This window comes from Zonotrichia albicollis, chromosome 2, assembly GCF_047830755.1.
Source record: "Zonotrichia albicollis isolate bZonAlb1 chromosome 2, bZonAlb1.hap1, whole genome shotgun sequence".
Lineage (NCBI taxonomy): Eukaryota > Metazoa > Chordata > Aves > Passeriformes > Passerellidae > Zonotrichia > Zonotrichia albicollis.
In genome coordinates this window covers 83,841,271-83,858,131 of record NC_133820.1, presented here as the reverse complement: position 1 = coordinate 83,858,131, position 16,861 = coordinate 83,841,271, and the positions used below count along the sequence as shown (strand labels likewise).

The following is a 16,861-nucleotide window of genomic DNA, read 5'->3' as shown; positions in this document are numbered from 1 at the left end:
TGGATGAAGTAAATGTAGTTTTTTATAATCTGCAAAGAGGCGGAAGATTGTCTTCTCATAACCACCCCATCGCAGTGACTGTATTGCTGGGGATGGGTTAGGTTTTGCTGCTCTTTAATGATTTATATCAAGGAACAATCTTTAGCACAGTGGATCTTTACACACAACTTGTTTTTTCAAGAAAAGGAGAGAATTCGGGTGAAGTTAAAGCTGATACAGGTGAATCAGTCAAAGCTGACATAGGTGAATCACTGACCTCAACAAAAAAGAAATAAAAAAGTAAAGAAAAAGTTAATAAAAAAGTACAAAATATTCACTTTGTACTATTTTGGAAAGGCTCTTCAAAATAAATATAGGAAATTCTTGAGCAGGTTGCCTTCCTCTGGAAATTTGAAAAGGTATCATGAAATGGAGACAGATAAAGACAGAAACTAAAAACCTGGAGGAAGTTTAGAGGTCACTATGGTATTTTCTTTATTGTTCAAGATATTCTAATAGCCTCTCTAAAACCTGATTAAATCACAACTAAATAACAGAGTATTATCATGCTTTAATATAAATAAACCATATGATCTTAACCATATTTCATCTTTACAGATATTATTATTATTTTTTACATAAATAATAAAAACATATAATCATTGTTGTGCAAACACAGTTTAAGCAGCGTTATTTCATCCCTACTAAATTTACTTGTACTCTGGAGGGTTTTAAAATATATCAGTGACTGCTATTTTTTGAGTTTATATCTGTTCCTTCCAACTATCTCCATGTGTTTTCTCTAATTATACTTCCATTAGATTCAACTGCAGAAAGAACTCTATACTTAATTCGATGAAGACCCGACTTACTGTCTAGAAATAAAAATCTTTTTGGTTATGTCCAAGATTGAGTAAGAAGCTTTCAATTACAAAATAGCAATCAATGATGAATAAATAATTTGAAGATTTACTTTGTTTATCACTGATGCTCTCCAGTGATACTTAAATGGCACTGAAGTGTGTGGTTAAGAGACAACTTTGTATGAACATAATCACCCATAAATAGCTAAATAGATGGCTCTGCATTGCTATATAAATAAAACACCCTTTTCTTGTCCAACTAATCATGTTTTCATACTGAAAGACCATTAACACAAAATGTTACCCAAATTATTTCAAATTTACCAATCACTCATTTAGGGTTTCACTCAACTTCAGGACTTTGCAAACTGGAGCTCATAAGATTTGTGGCACGCGTATACTGACATGGAAAACAGAGCAAGGAACTGATCTCATACTATTGCTAGTTAAGTATCATTCTGTTCCCTTTCTCTGTTTTGGACAAACACAAATAGGTTTGTCCAAGTTGGGATGTAGGAACTGTTCCAGGGATTGGTTACTCTACAGATTTCTTCTAAACAGTAAAATGACCAAGATTGCTCCAGTTTCAACAGTTTGTATCTTACCTACTACTTCAACCGAATACAGAATCCTTCAACCTGACAAGTTGGACTCTCACCCTTAATTGACCCATATATCCATGTCTCTCTCCTTCCATCTTGCAAAATGGAGTCTGAAGTTCACAATTTATAGATACCAAAGTGTTTGGGCAACAAGAGAAAACAAAACAGAAAAAACGCCAGCAAGGCAGTCTTCTCAGCTCTATAAAGACTTGTGTCTCTCCCTCTCTTTTGTTTACAGCATGGACACAGTCTCCATGTCTTCTGTCTTCTTATTTTGGATGTATTCACATCTGAAATGAAAATTCCGCTGAACTTCAACCAAAGTTTTCATTTTAAAAGTAAAGGGGAATAAAAAGAACACGTTCCCACCCCAAAACCCCCAAACCAACACCAAGCCCAAACAAGCCTTTAAGAGTACTAAATCAATATCCTTTAATTAGAAGGTTTTTCCTCATTTCTCTAAGATATATATTTAAAGTTAATGTCTTTGTATTAAAGGAGAGATAATTCAGTCCAATCTACTGCTTGAGTCAGGACCAACAAAGTAAAATCAATCTTCATTCAGCCAAAGTAGGAATAACTCCAAGGATGGAGATTGCACAGCCTGGGTTTTGATGTGCTCCTCCAAGAAAACTTTGACTGTTTTCTTGTAATCACACATCAGGTAGCTGAAGAACAGAATTAAAACTGCCTTGACTTTCTCTTCCCTTATCTCAACAAATCAAGAGGAAGTTCAGTAATGGCTATGGGATTTGTTCCTTGTAGGAACTGCCTCCAATTGAAATAAAACTGGTAGAGGTCTTTAAATAAATGTGCAAGAATATTTGGTTGAAATTTGCAAGGAAAGTTGTGAAAACTATTCACACAAGCCCCAAGACCTCTTTTGCTCTATTGATAGTTCCCTATGCAATTTAAATGTAATTGGGATAGTTTTTTCCCACATGCTCTCAGTGTAATGGAAATAAGTCCCACTGTAAATTACAATACTTTATAGTTTCATTTTTACCTACCTCAGGTGATTGAAGAAGCTAGTGAGCATTCTGAAATGAGATCACACCACATTGTCGGAAGGCCATTCAGAATTAAGAAGAATTACATCTTCTTAGGGAACCTTTTTATTCTTTATGATGGCTAGCACCATTCTATCAAAAAAGTAGTAACTCCAATTAGCCCAATTTAGAGTGAATAAAACCACAAAAATAATTTGGAGTGAATAAAATGACAAAAATATGCTTGGTGGATTCATGCATGTTTTTGTGATGTTTCCATCTCTCCAATATATCATTTATTATTGATTTTTAAACCATTTTTTTCTGCTAGAGAAATCCTACATGTATAGATACTTAGAATGCTTGTAGTACTAGCAATGACAATATTAGAAGAAAGAGGTTGTTTTTTGGGCTTTTTTAATAATCAAGCATTTGACTATAAAATCCCACTGTGGAATTTTAAACACTGAATTTCTTAAAGCTCAAAAGTAGATGTTTGCTTGCCTTTTACACATGAGAGACAAGGAAAGTTTCATACTGAGTTTAAGATATTTTGCTACATATCACTTCTATTTCTAATGCTTAAATGATCATGACCAGAAAAAAAAGACCAGGAACCTGCATACACATTTGTATTTTGAGAGTTTCCCCTTCTGTCAGTAGCTCTGATTACTTTTTAGTCATCACAGTGACCACCACATATTTCCTGTGAATATAACTGACGAGGACTGATTGACACTGACTGCTACCAAATTAGCATTTCCATGGCAGCCAACATCAATTACCATCAATGATGGGATGCTCATCTAGGAGAATCTGAACAGCATTGCAATATAAACCAAATCATTTAGGTTACAACAGATGCAAAAGAAACATTAACAAATAGAGAGGGAAAATAAAGGAAAAATAACCTAATGTCACTGTCATTAGAAGCTGTATATTTGCTGCTACAAACAAGAATAAGTATGATTAGTAGCAGTGATTAGAAGTAGTAGTGATTAGTATGATTAGAAGTAACAAAACATGAAACTTTTGTTCTTTTTATTTTCACAAATATCTATTGCAAATGTAAATCTTTATGTTGTAAAAAATGTCTTCCAGAAATATTTACAAAAGGAGTGTTTTTCGGGTTTCTTTCAAAGGCAATGTTTTCAGGTTCTTTTCTTATTTTCAGCTCTTAAATTTTGATTTTCTGATAGGTCTAGGAGATTCAGAAAAATTGGGTAGACTCAATGTCTTCATTCTCTTTGAAGCATAAGTATCTGATGAGAATATTGTTAAGATGTTCAGGGCTTTTTCTCTGTTCCTCTAGGTTTTTACTATTCTATCCTGCTACTATTCTAAAAACTTTCAGTTAAGATTTGGATACATCATCTGAAATTAGGTTGAGACCTGAGCTACCATTTTTCTTTGAAAACAAAGGGCTTCAGGGCTTCCAGGTTGAAGAAGTGCTGCAGGAAACTCTACCAGATTTCCATTTAGGTATGACTCTAGGATGCCAAAAGATGGACATTTTGGGTAATTTTTGAGACAGCCAAAATGGGGAAGTTCAAACTCATAACCAGTGCAAAGTAAAATGATTTCACATTCACATGAAACAGTTGGAGAAGGAGAAAGTACACAAAAAGATTTATTTTCTTTTCAGTTATATTTTAAAAATATTTTTCCTTCACTTTTTGTAAACTTATTTTTGAAACATAGCTGAATGTACAGCAGCTATTTAAGAGAAACCTGCCTACAGTATTCAAAATCAATAGGAAAGGATTGCTAGTTACAGTTACGTATAACTAAATAAGAGTGGAAATTCAGACTTGACTACTGAGAATTTAAACAGAAAGGCAGTATTTTCCTAGGTTCAAGAAAACTCCTGTGTCTGCAGCCTCACTGACCCCAAAACATTCATATTTTTATTTGAACTCCAGCCAAGACAATGGTTTTGTGACCTAGTTGTGACTTTAGGTGTTGTGGTAGTGTTAGATAATATAGTTATTAGGACTGCATGTTTTTCATTTGGCCAGAAATAAACCCAGTTAAACACTTTATTTCCTTAGATGTTGAGTTACCTGAATTATTTTTGATTTGTCAGGCTGACATAAAACTAAGACCTTGTTCACTTAATACTGAAATATTAGTCTTTATTTATTCTATTTTCCAGCCTTACAGGAAACCCATAAACTGTCAGTGGCTATAACTTGAAAGACAGGTATGCAAGGTATAAATATCTCAAAAACTGTGCATAAGCTTCCTTCAACTATGATTACAATTTGAAATACGCCAAAATATAACTGTTGTTGATAGTTTATATCCTATCTGTTAGTGTCAAGTACTTTAGTGAAGCTACATCATTATTTTGTGCTGAATCACAGCATACATGGGATCTAAAAGGAATGCATTCCTCTCAACAGACTATAAACCCAAGCAGGTTCATAAGCATGCACATGTGCATTTTTATTTAGTTGCCGGGGAAATTTATAAGGGGAGATATTCTCCTTGACAGTATCTATAATACTAAATAAAAAAGTGCCAGAAACCTGTGTCTATCCCCAAGGCAGTCCATGAATTTATACTCTCAGAGTTGAGACTTAGTCTCATTATACTGGAAATTGTTAATGCTGAATATTTTTATCTGGGAAAAATCCACTTGGAAAAGTATACAGATGAGAACTAGGGAGTGAACTTGATTTTTAAGTTCTATGTAACTCATATAAGTAGCACCTTTGCCAGGTTTATTTCTTATGTGAATCCTGTGACAATTACTGTAAAGGGCATGAAGAGTTTACGTGATCCTTGAACAACAGAACATCAGACATCCTGATAAATAGATACTGACTGAATTTCCAGTTTGCCTAAACATGTGGGTGGCTCTTAATGTATTTGTAGTTCAAAAGGTACAGATTACCAAACAATCAAAGCTTTTTATTGTGTTCCAATTTCATATAGTCCCCCATGTTGTATCTCTATTGAAATAATAGTATGATAAGGAAAGGGAAGGGAATTAAGTGTGGGAAAGGTGATGTGTCCCCACACACTTTTTACTCAAAGTAATTGTGATCTTATTACTGTTAAAATATTGGCTTCCTATAAATTCATTTTGCTACAGAATTGATTGCAGCATTACATAGATTACATCTGACACCTCTGGAAAGCTTGTTTGTGCCCCAGGCATCCCTATATGTGTCTGCAATATTGACAGTATAAGTTATGTGGGTAAATATTTATATACCTTCTGCAAAATGTGCTGAGGGGCAAATCAAAAAACAGAGTTTTCTCTGCAGGAAGTGAAGGGGAATTTGCTACAGAGAAGCAATTGCACTGATCAGGCACAGCATGCTTAGTATTGAAGGAATTTCTCTCTCTGTCCACCCTGTGTTCATTTTCTTGCAGGGACTCTGACCCCTTTTTAACATCTTATTGTCTCTGCATTTTTGCTGTGTATAAAATATTATGCATATAACACCATCAATTTTTTCTTCCTTATTTTTTAGTATTGTTTGTCAAGACCAAATTCCTGAAGTACCCTGGTTTTACCCGTGAAGCTTCAATTTCTTTTTGCATACTTGTCCTTTCTGGAATATTTATTACAGTATATTCCTTTTCACTTGTAATATGTGGGAATAAGGGCTTGGAGGGGCAGGTGGATGGTGGATGCTGAAGTTCTGGGGTTATTTTTTTTTTTGTCTGATGGGTTTTGTTGTTATTTTTTTGGGGCTTTTCTTGCTTGATCTTTTATTTGTTCAAGTTGCTTTTTTTCAGATTTTAAAATATATCTTTCTTTCAGAACTCAAGAAACCCTTAAAATTTGATTTTCAGTTTTCCCTTTCCATCTTCCACTCATATCCTATAGAAAAATAATGCAGTTGGAACTGATATGTCTGCATGAATGTATTTGGTCTATGAGATGTTTCCTCCAATTTTCCTTTTCTTTGCATTACAAAATATTTTTTTCTTTATATATTAACATAATTAGTCATGTTTCACTCAATTATTACAATACCAGAATACTTAATTTGGACATATAAACAAATATGCTGTAAAAAAATGAAAAATGCTAATATACTCAAGTACCTTTATATTATTAAATATTAATTTAAAGTTTCAAGGGTTTTTTATGTTTATAGTTTTATTTTCTATAGGATTACTTTTGCTGGTTGATGGAAGCAACAGTGAAGACAAGATATCTGGATATCTACAGATCAGAGGATTCACAATTCCATAGTATTAAAAATGTAAATTAGGTGGAATTCACAATATGTGTGTTAGATGAGACAAAAACTACCTTGCTGGCAAATACCCACTAACCTTGTTATAATGAGAAGATGTCCTGCTCTCATGGAGTCTCTGAGAAATAATGTACTGGGCTTAGTTATGCCTGGTTTCATTTTGGAAAATATTTGCCTAGAAAATTAAAAGTGATTTGGAGTTTATAGAATTATTAAAAATAAGCAAAATTAATTAAGAAAAAAAATCAGGCTAATATTTCAGAACAAACCAAATAATTTTGATTAGTTTCTGATTTAGACCAGAAAATATAAGTGCCTTATTAGAGAATCAAGAGTTTTTGCTACCCTTGAAAGATTACACACTGACTCACACTTCCTTGTCTTGACTTATACCTAATGGGATAAACGTCACATCTGTCCTTGAAGCTTTGTCACTGCTTTGGAGAAGAAGGAAATGCCTCATAATCAGCATGCTCTCAGAGGTCTGTGCTAACAGTTTTGTAGTGGCTTCTAAACCAAAGTTTTGGTCTTACACTCAGGCAAAAGGAATCTGGTCTGTCTGTACAAGTAAACATACCAAATATAATGGTACTTAGTACCAAATACCTGCATGTATTATATTCATAAAATCAAATTGAATGAGGTGATATTCTCTGTTGACCTTGATGTCCATGACTGTATCGCTGATAAAAAAAGTGTATAAGGAATGAATAAATAACCTGTTTCAAGCATCAAGGACAGTTAAGACAGACTACCTTACATTTCTGTTACTAAAGCTAGTCCTGTGCAAAACAAATTTTCTCTGGACATAACCACTTGGATGTCCTAAAATGGAGTCAAGAGACAAACCCACTGTTTAGGACAGTGAGCAACCGGAGTCCACTGTTTAGATATGCTTTTTGGATATAGGTCAAAATCTGGGAATTGATAACATATCGCTGGATTGGATAGTCAAAGCCCGTTGGATGTTAGCACAAATGAGATTAGCCAGGCAAAGTATGATAATTTACTTAAACAACAATCCATTACCTATGAATGTTAACTCTAGAGAGAGGATTTAGTTACTTAAAGTCTGATTGGAAAAGCTGCATAGGAATGTGGTAGGATAATATAACCCATTAACATGGCTGTCCAGATGGCTGAACTTTTGTTTCAGTACAATGAACTGTGAAACTCAAGATCAGTAGCAGACATTCATGCCAGTACATTAGAACTCACAAGAGAGCATAAGTCTTGAGGCAAGAGCTTTCAGTTTTTATCTCCCATGTACATTTCCAGCTTGACATACGGCATGCAATTTGGGCCCAACATTTTTGGCATGTCAGTCCAGTAAAGGACTAAGAGAGCATTGGGCAATAATTTTACAAAGAGACCTTCACTCAAACTCCTATTAACAGCAAATCGGGGAAATGAGGGGGTTGTGACGGAAAAAAATTATAATATTCTTCCATGTGAGCATTTTCCAACTCACAGTAAGCAATCATTGAAGCCTACTGTGTTCACTGCTATGAAAACCATTTATGCATAGTTAGAGCTCCTATGTAAAATTGACCAAATAATGAAATGAAAGCTGTTCTGAGTAACTCTTTGCTGTACTCTAAAAAAAGCAGTTAATTGCTTCCGGATATATTAGAGTTTATTGGTATTGTACAGATGTGTATAATCACTGCTTTTCCCTGTTTGAATAGCAGCCATCTGTTTGTCTTTGAATGACTGCAGCATTTAATAAATACACTTCTGTCTGTATCTGAGAAGTATTCACTCTTTCTCTGCCAGTGGAAGCAGGATGGCAAGACACAAAATGATCTTCATCTATTAATACCAACTAATGTATATAACTGTTGTAACTGGCTGTCCTGATTTTGATGAGGTAGGTTTAATTTTCTTTGTAGTATCTTGTACAGGACTATATTTTAGATTTGTGCTGAAAACAGTGTTGATGATACCCTGATGTTTTAGCTGTTGCCGAGCAGCGCTTGCAGAGCATCAAGGCTTTTTCTGCCTCTTTTCATGCCTTCTCACTATCAAAAAGGATAAGGCCGCATAAGAGGTTAGGCAGGGGACAGCACTGTGACTGCTGGCCCCAAGTGACCAAAGGGATATTCCACACATGACATTGTACTCAACAGTAAAAGCTAGGAGGGAAAGGAGGAAAGGCTTAGCATCAGCAGTTACGGCCTTTATCTTCCCAAGAAGCTGATATAGAGGGTAAAACTCTGCTTTCCTGGAGATGACTGAACACCTGCCTGCTGAGAGCAGTCAGGAATGAATTCCTCTTTTTGCTTTGCTGGTATGAGCAACTTTGTCTTTCTCCATTAAACCATCTCTATCTCAACCCACATTTTTGCACTTTTACCCTTATAAATCTTTTCCCAATTCTTCTGTAAGGGAGTGAGTAAATGGCTGTGTGTTGTTTACCTGCCTATGAGGTTAAACTATGACAACACTGACTTAGACCAATACAATATTTTTTGAAATTACTCCTATGATTCAGTAAACTCAACTGTGCTAAGTAGATATCAATCACTTATAGCATTTACAGAAATTGTGGTTGGGATTCTTTCTCCTTTCATCAATATGTGATAATTTTCTAAAAATTGCTTAGAGAATTGTTGTATTATCTGTGTTCCTGTTATTTAGCTAAAGAAGAAAAAACAATAGAGAGAGAAAGGAAACTCAGTAAATTTACTCTTAAATGTACAGGAGCCTCAGAAGCCAGAATGCTACAGTAACTATGCTATTGTTGTTACTGCGAGTTTTTCTTTTAATGTCGAATACCGCTTCAGAAATAAGTGATCTATAACCATGGAGAATATGCATGATTTTAAAATAATTAAACAACAGTTATTTAATCTTTAGATTTTTTTTTTTACCCTGAAAGCTGAGTGTATAAAAACGAACTCATTATGCTACCTCTGAATTTCCAAATGCAGGCATTGACAAGTATAAATCATATAAGTTACCAAACAACTACTTTTAAAACTTTGACAGTCAGTAGGAGAACAATGGAAGATTTAATTTAGGTTAATTTTGAAATGTGCAACACTCTGCAATAAATATCTCTAATTTTTTGCACTTCGTTAACAGCTACAGCCAAATGCAGAAACTCCATACATCACTTTTGAAGTAAAATATGTAAGATGGAGAGTATCAGGATGTACCTAATAACATATGATGGACAGTGAATCATTTTATGGTTGATGGTTTCAAAGGGTTGCATTTAATTTTGGACTTATTCAGTGTTAATAAGAACTACTGAATCAGACTCTTTTGAGCATCCTGCTTTATGATGGTATTTGTATTTTACAGATGATGCTTTATGATGTGAAAATCATGAAAATGGTAATTTCTCTTGCTATGAAGAAGTCCAAGTTTTGAGGCCAGTCCGTTTTAAAATTAATTTAGCTGTCAAGGATACCATAAGAAAAAGAAAGTAACAACTAATGTTAAAAAAGACAGAGCTGCACAGATGGTTATATCTGCAAAGCTTATCAGTGGAAGCCTTTTGAGAGTATTTCAGTCCCAGCCTTCCCCAGAGGTTTTGGGGCTCAAGAACAAAGCAGAGCCAGCGCAGCCAGGGGTGGACCCCATCCAGCCAGTGGTGGTGGGAAGAGATTCCCAGGCAGAGCTTGAGGATGGTCACAGCTGGGGTGCACCCCTAGCCCTGAACTCTGCTTTCAGCTGAGAGCAGCCCTGCCCTGCCAGACCCCATAAGTGGTCTGACCTCCTGGACTGGCCCTGCCCTGTCCCTGTGGCACTCCATGTGTGTCCCAGGGCTGTGTCTGACCTGTTCACCTCATTGGGCCTGATGCTGAGGTCATAGCTCCCAGCACCTCTGCTGGTCCTGAAAATCAGCTAATTGAAAATTTATACTCATCTGTCTTCCACATGTACAAAACAACATTCACAAATATTTCCAGTTTTTCAAAGACCATTCTTCAGACATGTCTAAATATTCCAGATGAGATAACTGATCCTGGTTTTAACTTTTTCTCATATTTGATCACAAAATTCATATCAAACTTTTAACAAGAATCTCTGCAAGTATGATAAAAATTACATATTGTTTGGTCTTGTTCCATGAACTTTAGTACTACATACATCTTGCCTAACTTGAGGTACTTCACTAAGATATTCATAGTTTTCAGATATTCATATAAGTTTTCAATGGAGGAATATAATTTCTTTCAGGGAAACATTCACCTGTTCTGGAGATGTTAATTCCTATCCTGAAGTGGCTATTTTGCTATATGAACTGTTTGTTCTGAATAAGACCATGTCAAATTAGACATCTCAGTGCCTAGTGAGATCTCTTGGCCTTTCCTTTGAGGACAAGATAGGTGTCATAAGAATTTGCAAGTGATTGTGAGTTACAAGAATTCAAAATGTAAATTCTTTTTGAAATATAACTGCATTATCAATCCCCCTCTTTCTTCAAAAGAAGAAATCAATCTTTTATTTAAAAGAACACATACCTCAGATTTTGTGTATATATTAAGATCTTATATCCAAGCTACATATGAACAACCATGAGGTTTTTTTTTAAAGTGAGGGTATTAATTAATAACACACCTGTTAACAAAAATTATATTTTAAAAAATAATGTAAAACAGATTGTTGTTTAAACACTTATTCCTTGCAACCTTAAAACAAAGGATTCTTGAAATAATTGTGAGAGCATCTTCATTCTTTAAAAAAATTAGGCTTTTAAAAAGTACGCATCTAACTGAAAGTTCAAAGTCTTTGTTATGCAATAACTGCAACTATTATTTTCTGGGTTTCTTTTTATTCTTTAAATTACTGATATTTTTCTCAATTCAATTTTGTCTCAAAGAACTTTAAGTTTGGGAATAATTTCATTTAATAGCTAGGCATTCTGAGGAGTAGAAATTCTCCTCAAGTTTCCTAAATGTAAGAAAAGCCTCGTGAAAAATCTATTTATTGATAAAATACACAAGCTACCACATGATTGGCCAGTTGTGAATATTTCCTTCTCTACTACATCCAGCTGGCTGTTAGTCTTGTTTCTAAGGAAGGAATTTACTGGGGGTTTTATATTTCATTTTATATTTTGCTCTTTGGTTATTTTTTTTGTGGTGGGCATATTTGTATGAGGTTTTTTTTTTTTTTTTTTTTTTTTTGTCAACAGATTAAACACCAAAGGCTGGTAATGACCTTTACTTTATCTGCTTGTTTTTCATTTAGACTTATAAAATATAACATTTAAGTGAATTGAAGGACAGAAAAATTTCGCATTAGAGCTAGCTGGATATTGACTGTGAATGTGAGGGTTACCTTAATTGGGTGGTGAGGGAGTAGTTTTTGATAATTACTTTGGTTGGTATTGATTTATTCTGCACAAGTACACAAAGTTTTGCCCCTTTGTCTAATAAGTCAGCAGCGAATGGAGGATCATATATTTTGTTATCAGTCATCAGGTAGATGTTTAATGTGTGCTATGGGGGAATGTACACAGCCCCTTCAGGTAATGCTGTGGGTAGCAATTGCTGTAGATATAAATGGGAGTGCAAAGACTAACACACACACAGACACACAGGGAAAAAATAAAACAAAGAAAAAGAGAGAGCTTTCTCATGCTAATAGGATGTTTGTGTTCTGGTTCCTCTTAGAAGCCTTACCTTTTCTAATGCTCTCAGCAGCGACCTCCAGCAGGGCTCTCATTAATATAAATTCCAATGTGCTTGCAGGGCTTTAAATTACACTTGTTAATGCACACGTTGCTCTGCATGTGAATTTTGTGGGATCAAACCCAAGGAGCAATTATGATGATAGATGTAAATACTAGAATATGTGGAGACCATTAATTAACTGTGTGGATGTTTTACTACAAATGCTTCTTATCACATGGATTTTTATGTTTTTCTCTCTCGTATCTTCTGGACTAGCAGTCTGCTATTTACGAAATTTGAAAGAAAGACAAAAATCTAAAAGAAATTAACTCTTTGTTTGTTTTGTGAAAATATGAATCCAGACAGAAAAGGTAAATGTCAGTAATAGTCTCACTGAGAGAAAATATTTTAGATTCCACTTTGCAGGGCAACACATAAGTACAAGATCACAGCTAATAAATAAAAATACAAATAAAAACAATTCATCTTAGCTGGCTCTATGATAAAACTTACAGTAATTAACTCAGAATAATGAGGAAAAAAAAGCCTCCCTTAATTTGATTGGTTTCAGGGTAAATGTTAACACCAGTGTGTATGATGTAAGTGCAGAGTCTGAAGATATATATGTAAAGTTGACAGAAAAATAAAATAATCCAACAGATCATGATCTGTCATGTTGGTCTTTGAAAATAATTACTATTTTTTATAAGTTTTATTTGAATTCTCGTTATCCTTCTGAGCCAGAATTATGTTCAACAGTGAGACTTCATTTTCTTTCAATTTAAACATACAGAGCAGCCATGCATTACATTTATAGGGTCCAATATGTCAAGGTGCCTTAAGCACATACAGTGTTTGAGCATATCAACTGTCCTTTATACAGCTACATTTTTTGATCATGGAGCTTCTCAGGAGATGGAATCCATTAAATGCATAAGGAAAATGCTTATTCTAGCTTAAAACAGTCAATAACATAGCATAGTGAGCCTATATAGCCTATTTTACTTGAGAGCAAGGCAAAATTTGTTCACCCACATAGGATGGTCCTGCTAGGGGGGTTTTTTTCATATTGAAATGTTATATTTTTTGATGGCTGCAATCACTCAATCTATAAGCCGTGTTTTCTCTTACACTTTTCAGTCATACTGTCTGAGAAAGTGTGGATGTATCATTAAAAAGGCATAGCTTATGGATGTTTCATGAGTTATACTCCTTAAGTTGTACAGGGAAAAAAAAATGGAACAAAACAACCCAATGTTCAAATTGTACTTGTTAGAATTATAAACTAATTGGTTTCACTTCTTTGATTATCTTTCCATAGTATTTAATTAGATTCTAGTTCATGGTTGATGTGTTCTCAGACCATCTGAGATAGATCAGCCAAAGATGTCATGTACCTACCTTAACTATGTTAGTATTCTGCTTTGTATAACTTAGTCTCTCACAGAATCATATTCAATAAAGCACATACTATAGACATTTCCAAAAAAATTGCTGTGACGAGATTGCACTACTTGTTGACAGGTCAAAAGTGAGACATAGATATTGTCAAAATAAATAACAAGTAACCCCATCCCACACACTTCAGTTCCCTTCACTTTTCCGCAGAATGTTGTTAGAATCCTAACACTTCTTTTTTTTTCCCTTGTACCTTGCTCAATCAACTTGGATACTGCTTTCTTAGTTATTGATTCTGACTGGGCAGGTTTTTTCAAGATGCACTGCGGTTGTCTAAGTCTTCTGTTTCACAAAGTTTGTGCCCAACTATCTTTACTAGTTAAACGGACTTAAGTGGTAAAAGATATTCTAATAATGGAGTTGCACTGCATCTAGGTTCATTTACATCTGAGCCTTTATCAGCAATGAAAATTTAGCTGTTAGATAGGGAAGGATGAATTTATTATAACACAAGAGATTATTTCAAAAATGGTTCAATTGAAAGACTTCTAAAATTTCCATATGTATTTCCTGGCTATAAGGATGACTGAGCAGCATTAGTAGCTCAGACATAGATATGTTTTGAAGATGCCAAGAATCAGATTAAGTGATGCTCATTTCCAACGTTGGTTTAATGAATGTGTTGGAATTCATCCATTTCTTAATTTTCAGTATTAATTAATTAACTAAATTATTTAATTATTTAAGTTATTTAAATTTTGCCATTGTTCACACAAACTGTCAAATGTCTGCCCAGGCAAGTGAGCATAGGGTTAACGGAATGATATTTGCCTTATGAATTTAAGTTTTATGACTAAAGGATTTATTTTGGATGTTGGAAGACTTGGCTTCTGGTGTAAAATTTTCAGGAAATCAAACTCACAGCCTAGAGAGAATAAACTGTCACGGCTCACATTTTGGGAAAATGCTCTCTTGACTAGGTTGTAAGACATTCAGATAAAAAGAAAAGAGATTCACTGCAGCCAAGTATCGAGGTCCAGCTTTTGTCTTAACACTAGTTTAGTGCATTGCCTTTAAAACATTAAATATTCGGTAAAATTCTGTAAAATTCTACATTATGTATCTTCTTGCCCAAAGGGCAGAGTGTACCCATGCTAACACCAAGTCCAGCGTCCCTACCCACCCCAACATGGAGGATATACTGCAACAGGTACACACAGACACTCCTGCTCTGTAGTCCTTGAGGATTGGTGCCCTCACCATCCGAGACATTTCAAAATCATTCTGTTCCTCCTCCCAAGGCTGTGTTGTAGTCAGCCAGGAGTGCAAGAAGCATAAAACAGAAAGGCAGTGTCTGATTCTCTCAGTTTGAGCAGTCATGTGAGAGAGAGTGGCACCTGTGATGAGACAAAAAGAAAATCTCATTCATGCAATTATTTTTGTTTCATTTTATTTCTTTATTCCTTTATTCATTTTTATTTATTCATTTCACAATACTGCTGCAAAATGTTATGGTAAGGTCCGTGTCTGGACATCTTAGTTCCATTTCAGTAAATGCTCTTGTCATGACTTGAAGAACGCAATAAATTGCCTCAAACACTGACAAAGGAGGAAGTTCCCACAAGATAAGCTAAATTAAGACAGGCACAGATGGTGAAAAGGAAGGTGTTAACATCAGGCCTACATGGAGGTGAAAGGTTTGAAGTTAGCACACCAGACAAGACTCTACTGTGCAGACAGTGGAAAAAGCACAGATGCAACAACAGGAAGATGCCAGGCCTGGTGAAGCAGATTTGGGTAACCTATTCAGACAAAAATTACCACCATGGCAAACTGTGGGAAAGGAAGGAACTGCTTACTCACATTTCCTCCCAAATTGTAGGAATAACACATATGGCTCTGGATATCTGGGACTTGGACTATACAGAATTGTATCCTCCAGAAGAATGCTCTGGGACCCACACCACAGAGAAGGCAACAAGAAGAAGGGTACCCATGGGGTGGTGACTATAATTCTCTCTCTTTTTCTGTCCCCATCTCTCTTTCTCACACATTTACTATTCAATAAAATCCATACTACTGACTTTGGCACATGGTCTTATTTGCATCCTAACTCAGGCAAAGGCATTTTTAATAACTTGACTGTAATATTATTTCAGAAATGGGAACATAAGAGCTGCTTTTAAAATATTTTTTAGAAAAAGAGACAACTTTTCTCTACTGAGCAGTAATCTTCAGATAACTGCTAAAGATAAGCAGAATCTAACCTTCTAGAAGTGCTTATTTTTTAAGATAAGCAACCTATTATATGGTCAGTGGAGAAGCAGTGCTCATTGCCTCGTCTTATGCCACTGAAGAGAGCCTGGCTCTATCCTCTTTCATAGTATCATGGAATAGCTTGTATGAGAAGAGACCTCTAAAGTCGTCTAGTTCATCCCTAGAGGTTTACGTGGGTCCACTTCTTGAGCTCATCCTGGTCTCTCTTGAAGGCATAGTGCCCTCAGATGTGACAACCATACCAGCTTAGCAGCCTCTGCAAACTGGCTAAGAATTCACTCAATCCCACTGTCTTTATCCTTGGTGAAGGTATTAGAGAGTATTAGTCGCAATATGGACCTCTGAGGAACACAACTTGTTACTGATGCCCTTGTGGGCATTGAGCCATTGACCATTTCTGTCTGGATGTGACATCCATTACTCTTCCCTTGTCCACTGATGTAGTCAGACCATCCTAGAAGGCCATAGGGTTGATCAGGCAAGACTTGTCCTTGGTGAAGCCATGCTGGCTGTCTCAAATCACCTCCCTGTCCATCACACGCCATAGCCTAGCCCCTAGGAGAATATGCTCCACAATCTTTCCAGACACAGATGTGAGGCTCACACATCGATCATTCTCAGAGTCCTTCTCTCTATCCTTTTAAAAAATAGGTGCAATATTTCCCTTTTTCCAGTCTCTGGGGACTTAATCTGACTGTCATGACTTCTGAAATATCACGGAGAGCATCTTGGCAATTACTAAAGCCTCAGAACTCTGGGATGCCTTCCATCAGGTCTCATAGACTTATGCATGTTCAGGTTCAGCAGATCATCACAAATCTGATCTTTCCGTACAGCAGGAGGGACTTTGCTCCCCCAGTCCCTCTCTCAGAGTCCACTTGCTGAAGCAGTGTGGGAAGCAAG

The 16,861-nt window shown here is 35.6% G+C and overlaps 1 long non-coding RNA gene across 1 annotated transcript; it reads right to left on the bottom strand.

The window, feature by feature from the left end:
• Window positions 1-585: 585 nt before the first annotated feature.
• On the bottom strand, window positions 586-12,371 carry LOC141728349 (uncharacterized). The gene is made up of 3 exons (XR_012579273.1): window positions 12,293-12,371; window positions 2,455-2,586; window positions 586-1,734 (listed from the first exon to the last, which is right to left on the bottom strand). It is a non-coding gene; the product is annotated as an uncharacterized LOC141728349 (long non-coding RNA).
• Window positions 12,372-16,861: the final 4,490 nt, after the last annotated feature.